A 24058-nucleotide genomic window follows, 5' to 3' on the forward strand; every position below is an offset into this window, starting at 1 on the left:
GAAATTCTGAGATTTCTATTATTTTGACCAGAGAATCAGAATTATCCATGTTACAGGGCAAGACTTTTGAAACATTCAGAGGACAGGGCTGGAGTTCCTCGGCTGTTACAACACTGGAGAGGGACTCAACATTGGTTAAATCAGACTGTGTACAGGGCAAGGTATCTAACACAATTGCTGACGAGGACAATATTTCAATGGCTTCTGCTTTGCTGGGCAGAAATTCACCAAGTTTTATTAGAGCAGACTGTAATTCCAAAACAGCTGCTAGACAAGTGAATATTACTGCAACACCAACTGAGGTAAGCAGTGCCTCAGACCCTTCTGCTAGAGGGTTTGAAATATCCAAAGTACTGGGTGAAGCATAAGACTCTGCGACCACAGCTTCACTGGACAGGATCACTGAACAGTCCATATTGCAGGGCAAAACCATGGAAGCACCTGCTGGACAGCACAACGATTCCGTGACCTGAGTTCCATTGGAGAGATCCACTGCACAATTCATGGTACAGGGCAAATTTATTGGAACATTTTCTGAACAAGGTAATAATTCTGCGATTTCAGGTTCACAGAGCAGATGCTCTGAGCTATTCACGAAACTAGAGCGAGGTGTAGAAACAGGAAGATCAAGACACAATGTTTGCGCATCTGAATCACCATTCATTTGTAAAATTGGAAAATTCAGATGCTGGGTTTCTGAGGTTTCTAGACAGGATTGCTGGGACTCGGGAACTGATGTAGTGCATCTATTGGCATCTGCTGGATCAGACAGGAGTTGAACTTTATTAACACAGGTAATTTCTGCAGAAGTGTTTGCAGAGGCAGGCAAGATTTTTCTGGTGTCTGTTTCACTGAACAAAGAGTCATGAGTACTGGCTAGGCTGGACTCGGAAGTCAGCAGGACCTCTGGATTCTCTGCTGAGAAATTTGCACAGGGCAAGGTTAAGAATGTATCAGTGGCTCCTGTTTTACTGGTAAGTAACACTGAGTTATCCATGGTACAGGGTGGAATTGCAGGAACTTCAATTTCACACAAAAAGAGCTCCGAATCACCTGCTGAATCAGCCAAAGGTGCTGAAGCAGGCGGGTCAGAACGCCAAATTTGCGAATTCGGAGTCACATAAAAATCATCCAAAATCAGTTCCCACACATCAATCAATGGAGCCACAAAGTCATACCCACACACACCAGTTTTTATTAGGTTATAGGCAGACTTAATGCATGCATTCAATACTAATTCACTTTTTGCACTGTAAAATTGACAAAATGAACTTGAATCATTCTTCCATTCATTGACCAGAGCTTCCATCTCTCCTTTCTCAAATGGAGGATTCCAAGCATACTTAACAGGCAGATCATGGTTTGCAGATATGATTGTAGCAGGGACATATATTGGGTTAATTAGCAGGTGATTGGCAGATTCCTTATTCCTAAGAATCTCCAATACCTGTAGCAAGTGCTGAACTGTAGTGTATGCAAACTTTCCTTGCTTCACAAATAAGTTGATTTGTTCAATACTCTGTAATATCTCCTCATAATCATACTCAGATAATTCTTTTAAACAAAAATCTTTATTTTCCCTAGCCAGGGAGGAAAGTTCATTAGTAGTTTCATAAGTCCATTTAACTCCCCTGAAAGACAATTGCATTTCATTATCTGTTAATGGCAGAATCTCATTATAGGTCTCAGTCGCTAAGGATAACGACTCTGCAGATCGGACACGTTTCTTAGAACGTTTGCGTTTAGCCTTAGACCCTGCTGTTTTCCCTGCTGTTCTTGGTGATTTATTCAAGGCTGCAGGAAAATTATCAGTAACACTTTCTGCTTGCTGAACATTTTTGCAAGCAATTGAAGGAGTAGCTGATTGACCTGCTGCCAGGAGTTCATTAAGAGGAAAAGGCAATGGATCTATGCGCAACCAGTTATGGATCACAAACGCTAGAAATTCCAGCGGTCTCTCTTTCAAATCGGAATGATTGAGAACATCAAATGCCCACTGGAATAATTCCCCTTTAAACAAAATATAACTTAGTTGGAGTGCCCAGGTTGAAACAGGAGTCGCTTGGAGATCAGGATTGGCCAGGAACCTGGCACATTCAGAGAAAAACTCATTTTCTGTTTCAGAGCTAAGTTCTTCAAATTTCTTAAAGGAACAGGAACCATAATTAACAGTGTCATACTTTCTGGGAATCCCCCCCACAATGGGGATTGGTAATGGGGTTTTCATAATGTAAGGCTTGGTGGTGTATTCTCCACAGTCAGCACGCAACGCATGAGCTGGCGTGGAGGAGGTACACACACTAGCACCAGGAAACAGGCTATCCCCAGTATAGTGGAGGGGAGGACTGACTCCAATAGGAGATTGTGGCGCACAGAGCCGGTGCAGATCTGACAGCCACAAACAATGCTTTCGCTATAACGTCTCAGCGCAAAGTAGCGCTGAGCGCACAAACCAGAACTGAGGAGATCAGGACAGGTAGACAGAATGAACGCTTGCTAGCCAGCGGCTACTTAGCGACAGCAAGCGTCCAAAACCAGACAGACTGGAATGAGGCAGCCAATGCGCTGCGGCGATGGCGTGCCTCACAAAGACAGGACAGGACAGTCAGGAAACAGCAGGATTAAGATAGATGAACGTAACACAGATAAATATACAATAAGTATGTTTTCCTAGCGTATTACAATTACAGCTATCAATGAAACTATTTGTAACGTCTGACTAACATATGTATATATCGGCAATGAACCGATATATGACATAAGCAGGAACGCTGACTAGGACTGGAGTATTACAGGGAACAGGACTCAGAAGGATTCGCTATCTCTTCGCAGAGATGAACGCAATCCACAAACAGTAACAGAACAGGATTCAGAAGGATTCGTTATCTCTTCGCAGAGATGAACGCAATCCACAAACAGAACCAGGAGCAGGGTAACTACCTCAGCACGGGTGGTCACGGTACGCGCAACCTACCAAAACGTGCTGGAAAGCTGACTAACTGCACACAGGATATAAACAGTTCGTGTACGTATACATCAGCGACACTGATGTATCAACGTAACACAAATACAAGGCAAATAATAAACGTGCTGGTATGCATATATATTGGCAATGAACCAATATATGATGCAAAGACCAGCAAAGTATCTTTAGAACAAGAAACACGATCGAGGGCTGAAGCGACAGCAAGACAGGCTTAAGCTGAAGCTATGAAAACCCAAGGAAACCCTGCAGGAAGCAGATCTTTATACTGAGGTCATCCAATGGGAGCAGACATGCAGATTCCCACACAGGTGAATGATAATCAGTCACAAACTGACAGCAGGGAAAGACAGACAAAGCTATGCAGCTTGCATGGAAATAGGTCAGAACTGCCTGAGCTGCAGCACTACTACTTCCAGCAATAGCTGCTGCAGCAGCGATCATTACAATCACAAGCCTTTTCTCAGACAGATAAACCTATATGGCTTTTACTGGTATTTATTTTTCAAGAATTGTTCTGATTATCACAAGCTGTTCGATAAGCTCATTTGCCCAGATTGTTCTTAAAAACCCCATTTTTTCTTTGTTTAGCACTTGCTGTACTGGAAAACAGAGAGAGACTTCAGACAATGTCTTAGTAGGGCTAGTACTAAAAGTATCTATGTTTATCTCTTCAGGACCCTTATTCTGTTCACTTTTCTTTTGAGTTTTCTTACAGTTGGTGTGGTTATACCTAATCAATAAAGCATCATATGCACCTAGCCTGGATAATGCTAGGAGATATGCAAAATACATTTGATTCCTTACCTAATTTTAAGTACTTTTTCAATTGCCAGGTGCTGATTTTTTTTTTTATTTTTTTTATTTTTATAAATCAAATGAAAATGTATCTTCTGGGAAATATTGAATAAGGGCACATGTCAATCCAGGTGTGCTTTATAGTGTAAGGAGTTTTAACATTGAAATAAGCAATACTTATAATGCATTACTTCAGAAGCATATGATGGATATGTAAAATTCATTTAAATTATGAATATACTATACAGTTTAGAATGCCTAACTGACGTTAGACAAGAGCATCCAACAATAACTAGGTAGTATAACACACACAAAAAAAAAAAAACTAAAATATGAATATATGAACAAATATTTGATGACTGACTTTAAACGTGCACTATACAGTAATTTAGAAGTATGATAAATTATTTATTTTTCTGTCTTCAGATAAACCACTGCTTTACCTAACAGAGCGTGAATCAAAAATAAGCCTGCAGAAAAATAGTGAAGGAAATCTTTCTGCATTAATTAGCAATAAAGGTAAGAACAGTTCATGGTACTTAGCATTAATAAACCTCAAAGCTGTAACTTGTATAAAGTGGGAATGTTTTAAGTTTAGTAAGACAAGGAGAACGATGTGCAGTATGTCAGTAGGTCAGTAACTAACTAAGATATATTATGCAATTGTGATTTGGACATTCCCAAAAGGGTCACTGGGCATCAGAACTAAAAAAATGTTCCTTGGATCTTGAGAGCACTGCACCCTCAATCTCTAATTATGCCCACCACACAGCTCACCCACTCGTACTTCCATTCATGCAAGATCTTGCTGTGCCAAGCCTCACAGTGAATCAGCCCCATTTTCACTTAAGGTCGCCACACACCAATAGAAAAAAAAGAAAAGAAAACAAAAAAATAAAAAACAAATACATTTTATACATGTATACACACACACACACATTTCTTTTTATTTTTTTAATTTTAGAATCATAATCATTTTTTTTCTGATTGATCGAAACAGCTGACCCATGCATAATGCAAGAAGCGTTCAATGTTTTCCCAATTATCCCCCACCCTTTAGATTGCAAGCCTCTGGCATGGTCAACGCCCCCCCCCCCTTGTGTGTGTCCTTGTTGATTTTGCAGCCCCAGCTATGTCACCCGTCTCATGGACTAACTCAGACATAAATTGCTGGGTCTCTGTATAATCACATGATCATGCATATTATACTCTGTTTCCATGTATAACCTTGTGCTATGTTGTATAACTGTTTGCTACCTCTCTGTCTGTCACCGCTTTGTTTACATTGTATATATATCCCTATTTATTGCCCAGTGCTGTGTAATATGGTGGCCCTGTATAAATACACATAATAATAATAATAATAATAATAATAATAATAATAATAAAATGAATGAATCTATTCTACACTATTCAATTTTCTAAAAAATTGATCAGAATTTCCCACCACTCCCAATTGACTTATGTAAAACAAATTGGAACTCCAATCACATCTCTCACTCTAAAAAGAAATACATCTTTGAATTTCTCAGTATAACCAATATTTTTTTATTGAAAACACTATTTTTATAGTTATTGAAAGTTAAATTGTACCTAAGGCAACATGTAACATGATGAGATAAACATGTGTATGTACAGTGCAAAACATATAAATAACTAGGCTGTTTCACTTGCTTTATTTTGATGCCTGAACAAGTTAATTTTAGGCATGGAAGTGACAGCTTCTGTGTTGCTGGTACCTTATCAGTAATATAATAATCACTGATAAGCAAATTACAGCCATAAATGGTTTCCTGGCAGAATACAACTTCTGATTAGCAGAAGGAGATAAAAAAAGGTTTAACTCTGGAGCACTTAATAGATTGTCATTGAGCAGAGGCAACAAAACATTCACTCTACTTCATAAATGTTAAAATATTAAATAAAACCATGGAATATCTAAAAAAAAGTCATTTTTAGGAGTAGGAGGATACATTTGATTGTTTATCTCATCAGTTTATTTTCACCTCGGATTCACTTTAAGTTTTCCATGTAAAATTTGACAATCATGATGTACCAAAAATAAAAATGACAAATTGTACCCTTCAATGTATTACATATACAGTAGCCTGTTCAAAATGTGTTGTCCCTTTAAGGGTGCGTTTCCACTTCAGCGGAAACCGCCGCAAATCCGCAGAATTTCCCCACAGGCGAATAGTGCGGGGAAACTCTGCCATAGGGTGCAATGGTAACGCCGGGCGAATCGCTACCGCTGGCGATTCGGCCGGCTTTTCCATCCAAATCGGCGCGGGAGGCTGCGGATCCCATAGCCGTGCCATGCACGGAATTGATGGGATTCATCTGCTTTCCCCGCAGACCCGGAAGAGCTGGCTCACGTCTCGCAGACGCGCGCCGCTCAAGTGGAATCGCGCCCTTAGTGCTTAAACAAATAAATATTTTTTTTTTCAATAATCTTGGTTTATCCTTCAAAAAAGGTAATATTTACACTGCCTCTCATATGCACACTTGTTCATCAGAAACATATATACGGGGTGCCTCCACCAGTGCTATTGTCTACCTGCTCTCAAAGTGCATCTGAGGCCACACCCAAAGATGGTTAAAGGACCTCTGTCGTGAAAATCTGAAAATTCAAAGTATATGTAAACATACAAAATAAGAAGTACATTTCTTCCAGAGTAAAATGTCCCATAAATTACTTTTCCCCTATGTTGCTGTCACTTACAGTAAGTAGTACAAATCTGACAGATTTTTGACTGGTCCATTTTCTCATGGGGGTTCTCAGGGTTTTCTTTATTTTTAAAAGCACTTAGTGAATGGCAGTTGGTCCGTGGAGAGATGGACTAACCAAAAACCTGTTAATGTCAGATTTCTACTACTTGCTGTAAGTGACAGCAACATAGGAGAGAAGTAATTTATGGCTCATTTTACTCAGGAAGAAATGTACTTCCTATTTGTATGTGTTTCAAATTTTAAGATTTTTCCGGCAGTTCCTCTTTAAGCCTCCTTCAGAGTTTGTCACCTTAAAGGTGGATTGACTTGTCTGTATCTCCTTTCTATATGCCTACAGCCCCCCACAGCAAGTGCAGTGGTTTGCAAATGTTTTCTGTTGACACAAATGGGTGTCTACCTACACCGGTAATTAGTTGCAAAAGTGTGCATGTGTGTGTGTGTGTGTGTGTGTGTGTGTGTGTGTGTGTGTGTGTGTGTGTGTGTGTGTGTGTGTGTGTGTGTTGGGGGGGGGGGGGATATATATTATACAAGTCCAAGTTAGTAAAATGTTTATCCTTTTCTACAGGCAACACAAAATCCTTTCAAGAGTTTTTATTGACACTTGGCCTTGACAGATATACTACATTAAAGCTTTCACACAGGGGACAGCTCCATCTTGCTTCTGACCCCTGGAAAACTTTTGAAACTGGGAGGTTAAAAGATGTTCCCTGGTATGTTTTAGGAAAACTTTTAGCTCTGAACAGTACTGCACGAAGCATAAAGCCAAAAGACAAAGAAAGATGTTATAATGATGATGATGATGATGAAGTTACTGTGGATAAGCTCTTTGGTGAGACTGATGAATCAAATTCTGTCCATGCTCTTGATGTTATATGTGCCCTCCTGCATTGTTCTGACCATTTACTTCAACGAGAGATAATAACAAAAATGTCCATTTGCCAGTTTGCAATCCCTGTGCTGCTCCCTGCTGGTGATAGATCAAAATGCACCTTCCTGCTCGGTGCCTTGAGAGACATAGTGAAAAGATGGAAACCACAAAACATTTCAAAAAGTGAAGGTCTGATGGAAAACTGTTTAGTGTACATTTCTCTACCAATCTTTTCTTTTGTTAGATTTCAGAAATGTAACTTGTCAAAATCCCAAATCCTAAATCAAATTCTTAGTCCAGAGGGGCAATATCATGATTTTTTTATACATCAAGACATGAATGGTGGGAATGTAAAAAGAAAAATCTCTGATGGACTAGTGGAAATGTCCTGGTATTTTCCAAGTGGCAGTAATTCTGACATTTTCCTCAAACCAATTGCCATTGCAAACCTCAGAGGTGATCTACAGTGTAACAAAAATCAATTTGATTTTCTTACAAAAATGTCAACATCCATATTCATATTTGTTGATAATTCAGACGTTTCCCAAAAATGCTTCACAGACATTGATATTTCAAAAGAAAATTATTTTTTCATAATCAATGTTCACTCTGAAGTTACAAAAGGGACCTTTAGGTATTTCCTAGAAAGATTATCACATCTCAAAAATAATAATTATCTTTTCACTACATATAAAAATGAGATGGGGCGAAAAATATTTGCATATCTGCTTGAATTATTTCCAAATATTATGACAAATAGAAGAATTCTGATATTGGACGCCAACAGATGCCACAATATACAGATTGCAAAAAAAATGAAATCATTCATTAGAGAGCAGATAACAACAGACCAAAAGCAGAATACGCTTGAGCAACTTTCAATTGTAGCTTCTGAAACTGGATTCAACATTGATGAGAACTTGGAAGAATGTAAAAACCCAAGACAACTGGCCCAGGAAATTACTACATGTATACAGGATGTGGCAAGTTATAAGAAAGAGACAATGAGGCTACAAGGAGGACTGTGGAATCAATCGGCTATCATTGAAAAAGAGCTATGCAAACTGTCTACAGAAGACATAATGTCTGAAAAGGAATATAAAGCACAACAAAACAGATTACTTTTAGACCTTCTTAAAAAACAAAGCCAGGACACACTTCCCGATGGCATGAATACATTTTTATATGCTCTCCTTCATCTGCCTACAACAGAAATACAACATTTCTTGCAGTTCCTGAGAAGTTATTTGGATCAGGTGTCTAGATGTAATATATCAAAGTCACAAACCAAGCTTCTTCAAGACAGAAATGTTGGGTCAAGTAGGTCTGAATGGAATTTGGGAGTTGAACATTTTCTACGTGAATTTGGACTATTTTATGAAGCACAAAGCAGAGCGTGTAATGAAACTAACCGACAGCTTAGTAAACTTCCTGGAGTCACTGCTGATCTCTTGCTGGATGGCTTTCCTTTGGAACTGATAGATGGAGATTCTTCCAATATCCCCATGCAGTGGATAACCGATGTCTTGACTGAGCTGGACAACAAGACTGGGGGGATAGGTAGTTTAAAAGTAATTTCTGTTCTAGGAGTGCAGAGCACAGGTAAGTCCACTCTTCTAAATATCATGTTTGGTTTCCAGTTCCCAGCAGGCCATACTAGAAATGTAAGAGGTGCCTTCATGTCTTTTTTTAAAGTGCCAAAAGACTTACAAAAAGAAATTGGGTGCCAGTTTGTTTTGGTAATTGATACTGATGGTCTGAGAGCTCCAGAACTACCATCTGGGGAGGACATTGTACATGGCAATGAGTTGGCAACACTGGCAGTTGGATTAAGTGATATTACAATTGTCCATATGTCCACAGACAAAATATTAGATATGAAAGACATTTTGCAGACTGTAGTTCATGCATTTCTAAGAATGAATGAAGAGAGGAGGAGGCCTAACTGTATGTTTGTGCATCAGAATGTGAGTGATCTATCTGCTCATGACCAGAATATGAGAAATGAGCTATTACTGGAGCAACTTGATGAGATGACACGGGTAGCAGCAAAGATGGAGAATAACACCTATGTCACAAAATTCTCTGATATTATTGAATATGACATTGAGCAAGACAGCTGGTATATCCCTGGCCTGTGGCATGGTACGTCCCTTATGTCTTCTGTTAACAATGGATATAGTGAAAAAGTTTCTGAACTGAAAGAGCATTTATTGAAAACTGTAAAACAAAGAAAATATTCTAATTTTAATGATTTCAAAACCTTTATTAAATGTGTTAAACATCTGTGGGAAACTGTGAAGTATGAGAAATTTCTTTTTAAATGTAAACCCAACATAAGAGTGACAGGTTACGATGACTTGTTGAAAACATACTCAAAACTGGAGTGGTGCTTCAGGGAAGAAGTATACAAATGGATGTCGGAAAGAGAGAATACAGTGCAAGATCAGCTAGCTCTTGTACAAGAAGGTATGATGTGGGATTTATTAAAAAAGGAAGCAGATCTATTGTTGCGTGAACAAACTGAGATGATGCAAAAATCTCTAAGAAAGTTCTTTGAGAGAGAAGTCCCCTATAGTACATTCATACAGAAACATAAGGAGGAGTTTGTAGGTAAAGTAGAAGAAATACAAAATGAACTTCGATTATATTTGCATAACAAGTGCATGGAGCTTAGCTGTTATCAAGCTGCAAGATGGAGACATCTAAATGATCAGAATTCTGAGAAGGACTTTGAAAAATGCTTGGGAAATCCTCATAATACACCTGTTGAATCTGATGAGAAATATAAACAGGTAACATCTCACATGACATTACATGAGCTGACGAGAGAAAGCAGGGAGATACTTAGCATCAGCCGATTAATGGAGGAGGAAATAAAAAAAATGTGTAGCAGTAATGTAGACAAACAACCTCAACAGTTTGGTCAACCTTCATAAGAATAAACATATGAATATGAGAGGCAGAAGAAATACAGCAATGTTTTGCATACAAGAAGTTTAAAGCAGAGTTCCCCAACCCTGTCCTCAAGGCAGGTCCGGTTTAAGCAACAATGGGGCCCCAGGGCAAAATAAACCTGGGGGGCCCCCCCAACATATACCCCGGAACAAAAATCGGCATTAGGGGACCTTTTTTGCAGCTGGTATAGTCAGGGTGTGAAGTCCCAATCGGTCAGAGCTCCACATTCTGGCTATCCCAGCCTGCATGGGGGACATGCAAAAGTTTCAGGAGGGGGGACCCCACATGATTTAAAAAAAAAAAAATTCCCACACTCTAAACATAAAAAAAATTGGGAAAATAGGACACAATGCCAGGGATATTCATACAGCCATATTGCGGCTGTATAGCGATCCCTAGCCAAAGCGCTGCGGCTGCGTATAGACCCCCTGGAAACCCCGTTAGGAAATTTATTGTGCTTTCGTTTGATGCATGTAAAATTACACTACCGTTAGGTTTGCTACTAAAAGTTACATTTACCGCATTTAAAACTATACTTTAAAATCGATTTTCTCGAAAACTATAAGGTCTTTTTGAAAAATTGTTTTTTCCTCTTATTCCTAATGATCTCCTTAACATATCCTGCAAATTTAGGGTTTCTAGCATTTAAGGTGGATTTGCTATTAACCATTAAAGTCGGCAGGTTTTTAAATGTGTTTTTTTTTCCTTTGAAACTTTAAAATCGATTTTCTCAAAAACTATAAGGCCGATTTGAAAAAATTTTTTTTCCTCTTGTAGCCACTGGGGGCCCCTACAAGCTCTGGGGCCCTGGGGCAGCTGCCTCCTTTGCCTTAATGGTAGCGCCGGCCCTGCCTCAAGGTCAAAACCCACCAACAGTACGTTTTGCAGAAAACCATAAACACGCACAGGTGGGGTAATTAGCATCTTAGCAGAGCTGATTAACTACATCTGTGGATCTCCACAAAACATACACTGTTGGTGGGCCTTGAGGACAGGGTTGGGGAACATTAGTTTAAAGAACAGTTTAATTTGGTGGCCTGGTGATTTGCTGTTTAGTGCTTTTGATTTGCATTGTTAGGCTCCAATCCCAGCCAGGAGGACACTCTCTGCATGTAGTTTGCATGTTCCACTTGTGTTTGCATGGTTTCCTCTGAGTAATCCTAAATACTTCCATGACCCAAAATCATACTGGCAGTTTTACATGCCATTCCCCTATTCCCTGAATTATGAGTTACTCTGAGGGGCAGTTAGTAACCTAACTTGGCTAATATACTTTGTTAAGACCTGCAAACTTGAGGTTGCCTCTGGGGCTAACTTTATATTAAATATGTGGGACCGAATCAGTAGTGTTTGCTTTATTTGAGAAACATATTTTCCCAGAACAATGCAGAGCAAAGCTGAACAATATGACAACATAAAATTGAGGTCATAATTATCATAAATCCTTTCATAAACTAAGGAAATACAGTACAAATTTTTTCAAATCCAAAAGTGACTGCAAGCAAAGGAAGTTCCTTTGTTATGATATACTGGATTTATTTATAATTTACTTACAAAATACTAAATAGATTGATGTTGTTTTGAGAAGATATTTGCTATTAATCTTTGATATCCTTTTGGATTTAGTTTTATGCTTTGCATTATGTAGAGCCATATGTAGGCCACTGACCAATACTGACTTTTCCTTTCACCCTCTTTCTCCCCCACCATCACCCTTTTCTCTCTGTGTTGCTGCTGTCCATATTTGTTTCCCTTTATTTACACCAAATTCTAGGATATATGTAGCATGACAACGTTTTCCTATGCAACATGATTTGTTCATGAGCCTTTATTTATATGACAATGTACATTAATGTATATTTATAAGATTTTAGTTATCTGCACATGCTCTTAATATATGAATGTTTAAATCACTCATTTTGTTTTTGTATTTACCTGTGTCTTTCTATGGCATGTATGTTTTGTAAACATTTTAAATAAAATTATTAAAAAGTTTACTTAGTCTTACATAAAAGCTGATTCATTAAAACACACACACGCACGCACGCACGCACACACACACACACACACACGCACGCATGCACGCACGCACACACACACACACACACACACACACACTCACACACACTACAAAAGAGAGATGAGTATACACTGTTTATCTATTTGGCTCCCTGCTTGGCGTGTTATTGTTTTTTATTTAACCGATCTGGACCGACGCAGTTGAAATCGGCGTCCTGCATGTGGCTGTGCAGATTTGACAGGATGTAGATTTGAACACTCGTCGCCACGCGGTTCCACTGCTCCCACCGATCACTCGCCCTGCCATCTCTATGATGACAGAGCTGGTCGAGTCAGTCATGAGCCGGTTTCATTAGCTCCTGACCTGCTCGCACAGCTGTGCCATCATAGGGACGGCAGAGAGAGGGACTTGCCGCTGGGACAGAATGGTGTGAAGAGCGGGAGTGATGGATGATTGCAGCGATTTGTTGGTAAGCATCGTTTTACCGTGCCAGCAGTCTCTGGTCCTTAAGGGGGCAGAGACTGCTTGTACGGAAGTAGTTAAAAGACAAATCTATATTACCAATCGTATTCAAATCTGAACTGAAAATTAACATAAATTAGCTGCATATGTTGTTTTAATAATAAATAGAACTTTCCTGCAGTGCTGCTCGGATACCCCTTTTTAGGGATGCTCAAATTCGGCTTCGGGAGATAACCTGATTTTTGCTATCCGGATATCTCCCAGTAATGCTGTGCGGGCTGGGCGGGGGGGGGTCAAGCTTACCTCTCTGACGTCTTCTTCGGTCGTCCCTCGGCGCCTCCCACGATGCGCTCCATGCGCGTCACGTGATTACAAACACTTCCTCCTTCAACCCGGAAGGAGGAAGTGTTTGTAATCAGGTGACCGCCGCTTGGAGCGCATCGTGGGAGGCGCTGAGGGACGACCGAAGAAGACGTCAGAGAGGTAAGCTTGACCCCCCCGCCCAGCCCGCACAGCATTACTGGGAGATATCCGGATAGCAAAAATCTGGATATCTCCCGAAGCCGAATTTGAGCATCCCTACCCCTTTTCAAAATCCGGATCCGATTCGGATCCAGATACTCAGATATCCGATCCGGGTTGGATATCTGATTTCAAAATTTTCTGATCTGAATCTGAACCGGATATCCGACCTCAGTATCCGGCGGATTCGGATATCCGGATAGAAAACCAGAAGTGGCCTTTAAATTGCTTTAAAACGTTTTTTTACGGTAAATGAGGCATGTATCATCATTATTTTTTAAAGGGAAACACTAATTAAAATCCCCCCCCCCAAACAAAAAATGGCTGTCAATTAACATCATGCCTAGGTTCCAGACAGCGGTCGTGCAGCCCACATTGTGTCCAAAGTCCAACCGCACAACTGGGACATGACAGTTTTCAGCCAAGACACCTCCAAAAAATTACGCAGCAATTGTGTTTTGGGTTAAATATAGGTGGTATCAGTGGCCTGTGGCACCCTGGCGGAGGGAGCTGCACAGACAGCAGGAGCAGCAGGTGTAACGTGTGCTAGGAGTAGTGTTGGGCGAACAGTGTTCGCCACTGTTCGGGTTCTGCAGAACATCACCCTGTTCGGGTGATGTTCGAGTTCGGCCGAATACCTGCTGGTGTTCGGCTAAACTGTTCGCGTTCGCCCGAACGGCTCAATTCCTGGCCGAACCTGGCTGAACAGGGCCCCTGTTCGGCCGAATACGGCCCCCCTATGGGGTCGCAGGCATAAGGGGGGAGCATGCCCCGATCGCGGGGGGGTCAGAAATTCCCCCCACCCCCTCCGCTAGCGCTCCCCCCTCTGCCCACTTCCCCATACAAAAGTTTAAGGAAAGTACCGGTGGTAGTGGATGGCCTGGCAGTGGCACTGTGGAGTGAGGGGGAGGAGTCCGGAGATTGACGCGTTGAGGGAGGCCGGGCAGCGGGCGTGAGGTCAGAGAAAGGGCGGAAGTACCACAAGGGTACTACCGCTGAACCGCCCGCTGCCCGGCCTCCCTCAACGCGCCACTCTCCGGACTCCTCCTCCTCACTCCACAGTGCCACTGCCAGGCCATCCACTACCACCGGTACTTTCCTTAAACTTTTGTATGGGGAAGTGGGCAGAGGGGGGAGCGCTAGCGGAGGGGGTGGGGGGAATTTCCGACACCCCCCCCCCCCCGCGATCGGAGCATGCTCCCCCCTTATGCCTGCGACCCCATAGGGCCCCCAAAAGCGGGATGTTCGGGGAGTTCGGGGTTCGGCCCGAACATGCTGAACATCGCGGTCATGTTCGGCGAACTTTCCCGAACCCGAACATCCAGGTGTTCGCCCAACACTAGCTAGGAGCATACCGGACGTGTCACGTGGCACTTGGCACGTGTCACATGGCACTTGGCACGTGGCACTTGGCACGTGTCACGTGGAACTTTCCACATGTTACGTGGCACTTGTCAGGTGGCACTTGGCACTGGAGCCACATTAGTGTGGTATAAAAGTGGCAAGTGCCGAAGCTGGGCGCCGTCATAGAAATAGTGCTATGCTGCATGCCTCTCGCAAGAGTATTTTGGGGATCTGGTGCTTGCCAGATCCCAATTACAGGACAACTCACTTCAGGACCAAGCCAATTTTCACAATGCTGCTATGCCTTTGCTTATGTTGATAGATAGTGAGAAATTTTTAATCTACAGAAACATATTTAACATTGTTTTTTTCAGGACAAATAGGGCTTTCTTTTGAATTTGATATCACTTAATTATAATAAATCTGGAATTTGATTGTGTTTTTAAAAGATAATATGCTTAAAAATGAACAAAAAAGAATGTTCTGAATTTTTCAACCTAAACTATGTAAATATCTCAAATAGCAGCAGTAAAACTTTCAGAAACGGATTATTCCATATGTTGTCTATGCAGAAATGTCAAAATTATGTAGATTATACATTTTACATTGTTTAGGTACATTGAAGGGGCACTAAATAGAGGTGGAAAATAGGATTTATTATGCGATCGTAGTGATCAGGACCCACTCAAAATTGCTCCTCATTCATTCCAGAAGGTGCCAGTACACAAGGATGCTGGAGTCAAAATCAAAAATGTGTCAGAAACTAGCATTCATAGACAGGACTTAGTTTTTAATATGCATGGTCCTGAAGTGGTTAACGTCACCAGGGATTTGAGGGGTAGCAGGGTGAGCCGTCATTCTGCTCACCCTGCGCCCAGCTCACCCGTGGTACCATGATACATACGCCTATATGTACCCATGTTTATTTTATCATGTTGCATGTCAGTTAAGGTATACTTTAAGGCTTTTACTGAAGTTGAATTGGTATTGCCCTTAAAGTGTACCCAAGCCAAAGCTCGAGTTCAAAAACACATACTTGCCTAAGGAGAGGGAAGCCTCTGAATCCTAATAAGGCTTCCCTCGCTGTCCTCTAGTCCCCTGTTGCCAAGCACAGACTTTCCAAAGAATACCAACAAGGGCTTGTTGGGAATCTAATCAGGGATGCACTCCTCTTCAAGCACGAGCATGGCAGTACTGCGTCTGTGCAAGTCTGGTAATGCCTGAGCAAGAAGCCAGAGGAAATTGTGCATGAGTAGCTCCATGCTACTACACAGGGTGACCATGCTCACACGGCCAGAAGAGGAGCAAAACCCTAATCAGCTGGAGGGTCCCTGGCAGTGCCAGAGGACAGTGAGGGCACCTCATTAGGATCTAGGTTTGTAATAGACCAACAGCATTTGAGGTATAATATTTAGAGTGGCTTAGTGGCGCTCCTCTCAAACATGAACTATGTAAGCCTCACTGTAAGGGAAAAAACAAATTTCTATACAGTAGTACAATAAACAGGTAAGTTTACACAGCATAGAGAAGTCCAATCGGAAAAAAATAATGGATCGACGCACACTTGGGGGGTATCCACCCTGGAAACCGTTTGTAAACAGAGTGTGCCGGCGCTCAACATCAGTCAGTGGATAAACATAAAGTACATAAGTCCCTATTGGCAACAATATCCGCCCAGTATACTCTCACCATAAGGGATGGGTGATCATATCATAAATCAGCAAATACACATGTCAACGAACTCCTGTCAGCAGATGTCTTCAGAACAGCTGAATCTGAAACTCAGAGAAGTGGATATACATAGCGTCATTCCGTCCAGAAGGGTATAAACTCACAGCCCCACAAGTGGACCACACGTGTGAAACTCCCTCCACCACACAGGAATAGTAATAATAACCGCTCACCAGATAGTGTGGCTGATCACACTAGCAGACCAGCAACAGCACTTGTAATGGTAAGAGGTCTTCCAGGTATTGTAGTCCTAAAAGCTTAAGACAAACGCTAACATAGCGTAATACTGTTTTATTTAAACATATAAAATTAAGCCAGTGCACTCACATTTCCTTAAAATACAATGCGCATTGTCATAAAATCCTCAGCAGTCCGGACAAGCTTCTGATGAGTCATACGTGACGAAACTAGTAAGGCGTGGCCTCTAGCGTGGAGCAGGCTGGGAGACGCGACTGAATGAGCTTGTCCGGACTGCCGAGGATTTTATGACAATGCGCATTGTATTTTAAGGAAATGTGAGTGCACTGGCTTAATTTTATATGTTTAAATAAAACAGTATTACGCTATGTTAGCGTTTGTCTTAAGCTTTTAGGACTACAATACCTGGAAGACCTCTTACCATTACAAGTGCTGTTGCTGGTCTGCTAGTGTGATCAGCCACACTATCTGGTGAGCGGTTATTATTACTATTCCTGTGTGGTGGAGGGAGTTTCACACGTGTGGTCCACTTGTGGGGCTGTGAGTTTATACCCTTCTGGACGGAATGACGCTATGTATATCCACTTCTCTGAGTTTCAGATTCAGCTGTTCTGAAGACATCTGCTGACAGGAGTTCGTTGACATGTGTATTTGCTGATTTATGATATGATCACCCATCCCTTATGGTGAGAGTATACTGGGCGGATATTGTTGCCAATAGGGACTTATGTACTTTATGTTTATCCACTGACTGATGTTGAGCGCCGGCACACTCTGTTTACAAGCATTTGAGGTATATCATTCCCTGCAGGAACTGCATAGAAGAGAGGGACTTTTCAAAAGGAACGTATGCAATGTATGGCAGATGTAGGAAGAAGGGATATAGGAACGATGTATTAGATCAGAAAGAACATTATGCACAAATTGTTACAATCAATTGAAACTGTAAGGGTAAATGGGAAGAGGAGATCACTCCAATAAAGCCAATAGGCAGTTTACACTATAAACATATACATTTTATTAATAGTTCCCATAAAAATCATTAAAAAACTGTGTACCTTAAGTGGAGTCGGCCGACCCTCACAGCACATCACTCCCACCACACACATACATACATACAGGGGCAGAGTTCGTAATAGTGATCACTTTAGTTATGGCCCATGTATCTTAGATGATTATAACTCCAGCTTCTCCAACCAGCATAATGTTCATCAATTAGCACAATGGTCACAACGATGTTGCAACGATGTTAGTAAAGCAAGGACACACAATGCACATATAGCAAGATAGAAGAATTGACCTCCATGGGCAAATCAGTTCAAAGATAGCAAGCCAGACAAGTGGCATAAGCAGTATGACATGTGTTCAATATTGATCTGCATACTCTACCGGTTCCACGATGACCCCCATGCGGCAGAGTAAAAAGCGCCCAGGTCAAATGGCAATACGTGTGTCACGAGCAAGGCAATGCAATGTCAGAGTTTGTAATCCCCAAGGTAGGGTCTCCCGACCAGTGTGTTGTGATTGCGGGATGCTGGTAGCCGCAAGGAATATAATGATACATGTCTGATCCGGCAGAGAAGCCTAGGAGAGATGTGGGCTGCCGGCGGCAGCGATGTAATAAGGAGAGGTACAGCAATGTGGCGGTAAGAGTCCGGGATGGCGGGGGGCGGCTTCACTCCACGTTGGTCACAGCCGCACGCCGATGACCCAACATGTTTCGCAGGTTCACTTCCGGCTTTCTCAAGGGGGCGTGTCAACCATTCACGTCATCAGATACGCACATCCTATTCATGCAGAGCATCTGCCAATCAGTGTTAAGCCGGCAGCCCAGCCCTATACGTCAGTGGAGCGCAAATGGTCACCAGAGGCGAAAGAGGGGAGGGAGGACAGAAACACCAAGCAGTCAAAAACGTAATTACAAACTTAGTTCAATATCATATATAAACATGTGGACATGTGGCAAATTTAATTCAGATATAAGTGTAAGCAAAAGAGGAAAAGAGAGGCTGAAGGCTAACAAGAGCCCACGCCAACACATATGGGAATACCCATAATTATACAAATGTATTCAAATCAGAAAAAAAGCGCCACGTGATGCACTATAGGGCCGCAATGCTAAGAGGGGACACATTCCTTAATCTCAACACTATGCAATGGGGAGAAGATGAAATGGTCGCGCATCTAACCAAGATGCACCTGATAGGTACTCACTGCATAGGGCTAAAAAGCCTCTCGAAGGCACAAGTGTGCTCATTGCAGTGAAACAGGTGCATTAAGAACTAATGCATCTCACAATACAAACAATGGAAGCAAATCCATGCGTTACACATTATCCGGGGACCGTGTGGGCGGTGTCCCCGGGCAGTGAGAGTTCCTGGGGCGCCGCCCACGCCACACCCCTTCCCCTTTATATGGCCTGCTGCTCCCAAGTCAACGTTGCTAGCATGTTCCCATAATGTTGGGTGATTTTAAACTTAGATAGGGTGGGGACCCCGAGAGAAGGCTGCACGAGCCGTCCCTGCTAACATGCTCTGCAGCGTGGAACAGATGTCTCTCTCAATAAGAGAAGGGTAGGGTCCCCGGATAATGTGTAACGCATGGATTTGCTTCCATTGTTTGGTTTGTGAGATGCATTAGTTCTTAATGCACCTGTTTCACTGCAATGAGCACACTTGTGCCTTTGAGAGGCTTTTTAGCCCTATGCAGTGAGTATCTGTCAGGTGCATCTTGGTTAGATGCGCGACCATTTCATTTTCTCCCCATTGCACACCTTAATCTCAACACAATGGGCTTGATTCACAAAAGAGTGGTAACAGTTAGCACGGCCGTTTTCGCGCGAATTTTCGCATTGCACGCGATTGCGAATTTTTGCAGGAAACGATAACGTTTTCGCGCGCAAACACGAAATTTCACGCAAAATCGATATCGTTTACGTGTGAAAATTCTCGTTTGTGCGCGAAAACATTATCGTTTTGCGCAAAAATTCGCGATCGCGCGCAATGCGAAAATTCGCGTGAAAACGGTCGTGATAACTGTTAGCACTCTTTTGTGAATCAAGCCCAGAGAGAGGGAATCGTCAACTGACAACACCCCAAAATTGTTACAAGTTATTAGAATGTAGTGGTGAGCTGAGATTTCACACTTGCAAAATTTTGCATTGTAATTTGCAGTAAGGACACAAAATCGTAATTTATAATTTTCAGAAAATGTTAATTCATTTTGATGTAATTCATAATGTCATGTTAAATCGTAATTTTGTGTTTCATTTTGTGTTGCCCCCTAATTTTGTAATTTTTCATAATTATGAGAACATAAGTAAAAAATAATCAGACATTTTCATAATTAGGTGAACACTGTGCATACTTATAAATTCGTTTTCACAAAAATAATTATAAAAGTTATAGTAATTATGAAAATTATGCATATAATCGTAATTTTGTTAAATGTCACATGATGTTTTGCAATTATTTTCTACTAGGATCGTATTTACAAAAATCGTAATTAACACATTACAGTTATCGATATTAGAAAGAAGGGAAAATTAAGGAAATGCTGCAACTAAGCAATATATAAGTGTGGTAGTTCAGTATGGAAATCACTGAACTGAAGTTGAAAGATATTTAGGGGTGGCATTTACACACCCTACTGTTGGAGACTGTGCTGTCAACAGTAGTGGGGCTGCAGCTTCTCCAGGGAGGAAAAAAATTGGGCACCATAGGTGCCTGGAGGTTTGGGCGCCGCCATAGGTGCCCATACTAACATCAGGTAATGTGGGAAGTTTGGGTGGCCGAGGAAACCAATAAAATAGTGGGTGATGGAGATGCCCGCTGTGGAAACTGCAGCTAAAAATAACAGGCACTTATTTGTATTTTTTGAGGCAAGGGCGGTTAAGGGTAGGCATCAATGTGGGGTATAAAGGTTAGGCATTGGGTGGGAGGTGGTAAGGGATCGGCAGTGGTAGGTGGTTAGGGTTACTGTATATTCTGGCATATAATGCTACTTTCTAACCCTTGAAAATCTTCTGAAAAGTCAGGGGTCGATACATCCTATCCTGTTACCGCCTCTCAGATCTCACTCCTGAGGACTGTAGTGAAGCAGTGCAGGCACGCGTGTGCGAGATCTGAGAGGCAGAGAAGGAGGTAAATAGGATACAAGAGTGGGCTGGACAGGTGAAAGAGGTGTGTTTTATGGGCACAGCTATTCTTCTATACCGCTCTGATAAACAGGTAGACAAGGAGATCTGACCAGTCCACTTAACCCCCTTGCCGGTCCAATTCCCGCGGCAAGGGGGCAGCACAATACTTTTATTTTATTTTTTTTTAAATCATGTAGCGAGCCCAGGGCTCGCTACATGATAGCCGCTGAGCAGCAGCATCCCCCCACCCACTCCGATCGCCTTCTGCGATCAGAGTAAGCAGGAAATCCCGTTCAGAATGGGATTTCCTGCTGGGCTTCCACGGTCGCCAAGACGACGGGGCAGGATGGCGTCACTGACGTCATGGACGTCGTGACTTCAAAGGGAATCCCGATCCACCCCTCAGCACTGCCTGGCACTGATTGGCCAGGCTGCGCAGGGGTCTGGGGCGGGGGGGGGGGCGACTCGGCGCGGCGGGTAGCGGCGAATCGGCAGGTAGCGGCGGCGATCACGTACCACACGCAGCTAGTAAAGTGCTAGCTGCGTGTAGGAAAAAAAATTGTAAAAATCGGCGCAGCGGGGCCTGAGAAATCCTCCTATGCAGGTTACCCCGAGCTGAGCTCGGGATAACCAGCAAGGAGGTTAAAGAGAGGGAGAGTTGACCAATCCAACCAGTCAATCGCCAATATACTGTTATATACTGGGTACCACATACAGTACAGCACCAGTATCTGTCCATACATAGCACCAGTATATGATTTTTTAAAATTTTTATTAGGTGTGCATTGGGGTAGTCTTATACCGTGAGTACATCCCAAACTCTATATTTTAACTGGAAAAGTTGGGGATCATCTTATACGCTGGAATATATGGTATGTATTATAGGGAGGTAGTTAGGCATCAATGTGGGGTATAAAACTTAGGCATTGGGTGGGAGGTGGTAAGGGATCAGCAGTGGTAGGTGGTTAGGTTTATGTATTATAGGGAGGTGGTTAGGCATCAATGTGGGGTATAAAGCTTAGGCATTGGGTGGGAGGTGGTAAGGGATCAGCAGTAGTAGGAGGTTAGGGTTATGTATTATAGGGAGGTGGTTAGGATTAGGCATTGGCGTGGGGGAGGGGGGTATTCATCAGCTGTTTAGCTGTAATAAAATATCAGAATTTGCACTGCAAAATAGTACGATGTAGGTAAATTTACCAATATTCTAATATTCTACTAGCGGCTATTTCAAGCTCTCAAATTTCAGGGCACCGTTTTTGCATGTGCACCTTCCCAGACCCCATGCAGTATTGGAAGTCTGAGGGATGAGGTGGTCGAAAAATAATTTAAAAGTTCAAGTCCTAGGCCAATGGGGTGGCTGGATGAGAGGCCTGAAGCACTTTGTATGGAGAAATATGGCCATTGAAATGTGAGTCCGTTTGTGGAAGTCATGGAATAGATAAATGTGGACAAGCACCATACAACAGAATTAATAAAAAAAAAGGGGTATTAATTTTTACCAGGATGTGCTAATGATATAAACAAATAATTGTTTAAAAGAAAAAAAGCACTCAAAAAATGCCAGACTGATTGAAAAAGTAATAGCAATTCTTTATTGAAACAAATAATTCATGAATAAAAACAATTAAAAACCAGTTGAGAGGTAATGTGACAAAGTGGTATCAGGGTAATCAATACAGCACAAAGGGGTAATTTGCATAAATAACACCTCTCCTCTAGAGATGTTGCAAACATAGAATTTTCCGTTCGTGAACGCAAACTTCCGAAAACACGAGATGATCTATGATGGTCTTGAGAACCATCATAGACTTCAATGGTACAGACTAACCAGCAAGCTCATGGTGACCCAGAACTCATTGCAGTGTGTAAGGGACTACAATGGTCCTAAAAGCCCCCTTACTAAGCTGTTAAGAAAAACAAAAGTTTGCTTTCTTAAAACAGAAAGAATTTGCGATAATTCAGGTTGGAGTGAGCTTGAGATATCTCCCAGGGCATCACTGCTGAATGGGCAAGCAACTTTTAAAACCTACAAAGACTGTTTCTGGCCACAAAAGTGATGGAAAGTTGTTTTCAAGGGGTTTCACACCTGGACTGTGGCATGTCGGAGGGGGATCTATGCCAAAAGTCTCACCAAAAATTACAGAATTGATCCCTAAAGGGCAGAAATCACATTATGCACAGCTCTGGGTGTCAGTGGGCTGTGGAGTGTCAGAATACAGTGAAATAAAAATGCACTGGAGTAGTTCAGTGCCTGTAACTTAATGAGGCAACAGCAGTTGTGTGCAGCCAGTGGCATAGTGGTTAGCGCTCTCGCCTTGCAGTGCTTGGTCCCTGGTTCGAATCCCAGCCAGGTCAACATCTGCAAGGGGTCTGTATGTTCTTCCCATGTCTGTGTTGGTTTCCTACAGGCACTTCAGCTTCCTGCTACACCCCAAAAACTACACAGATAAGTTAATTGGCTTCCCCTCAAACTATAATGCATGCACTACATGATACATTATAGACATATGACTATGGTAGGGACTAGATAGTGAGCCCCTCTGAGGGACAGTTAGTGACAATATATACTTTGTACAATGCTGTGTAATATGTTGGCACTATATAAATACTTAAATAATTACAGTAAAATAAGTTCTGGTGTCAGGTGGGCTGTGGAGTGTCCCACAAAAAAAAAAAAAAAACAGGAGAACAATGTGCTAGCCCTCAATATGCTGTTTGAAGTGCCTTCACAGCAAGTGAGGAACTAGAACACAGGCCTAGCTAATGCTTTCCCTACCTATATGCAGCAAGTCTGTCCCAGCTCTCACTAACAGTCAGCAGCCAGCAGATAATTAATCCAATATGGCCACCACAACTGCTTTTTGATACGGGGTTGGGGGGTACGGGAATGGTGCTAGCGGTAGCAGGAAAAAAGGGGGGTGTCGGCTGAGGGTGGACGAAAAGGGTGCCGCCATAGACTTTAGTGCAATTATCGTTAATACGGCGAAAAAAGCAGAAAAAAGAGTGCCGCAAAAATGTAATTAATAGCATAACAACACTATCGTTTTTGAGGTAGTTGTTGTCATATTATTTAGTTAACTGAAGGGAAATGGCAAGCTTTTAAACGTATTCTCAATCAATATTGTAGTATGTATATCCCATATGGAAACAAAATGTCTAGGAATAAAAAAAGGCCTCTATGGATGAATAGAAAGGTTAGGGATAAAATGAAGAGGAAAAAGAATGCCTATAAGGTCCTAAAACAGGAGGGGACTGAGGCTGCACTAAGCAATTATAAGGAGTGCAATAAAAATTGTAAAAAAGAAA

The sequence above is a fragment of the Hyperolius riggenbachi genome, chromosome 7, assembly GCF_040937935.1.
Source record: "Hyperolius riggenbachi isolate aHypRig1 chromosome 7, aHypRig1.pri, whole genome shotgun sequence".
In the NCBI taxonomy this organism is placed as follows: Eukaryota; Metazoa; Chordata; class Amphibia; order Anura; family Hyperoliidae; genus Hyperolius; species Hyperolius riggenbachi.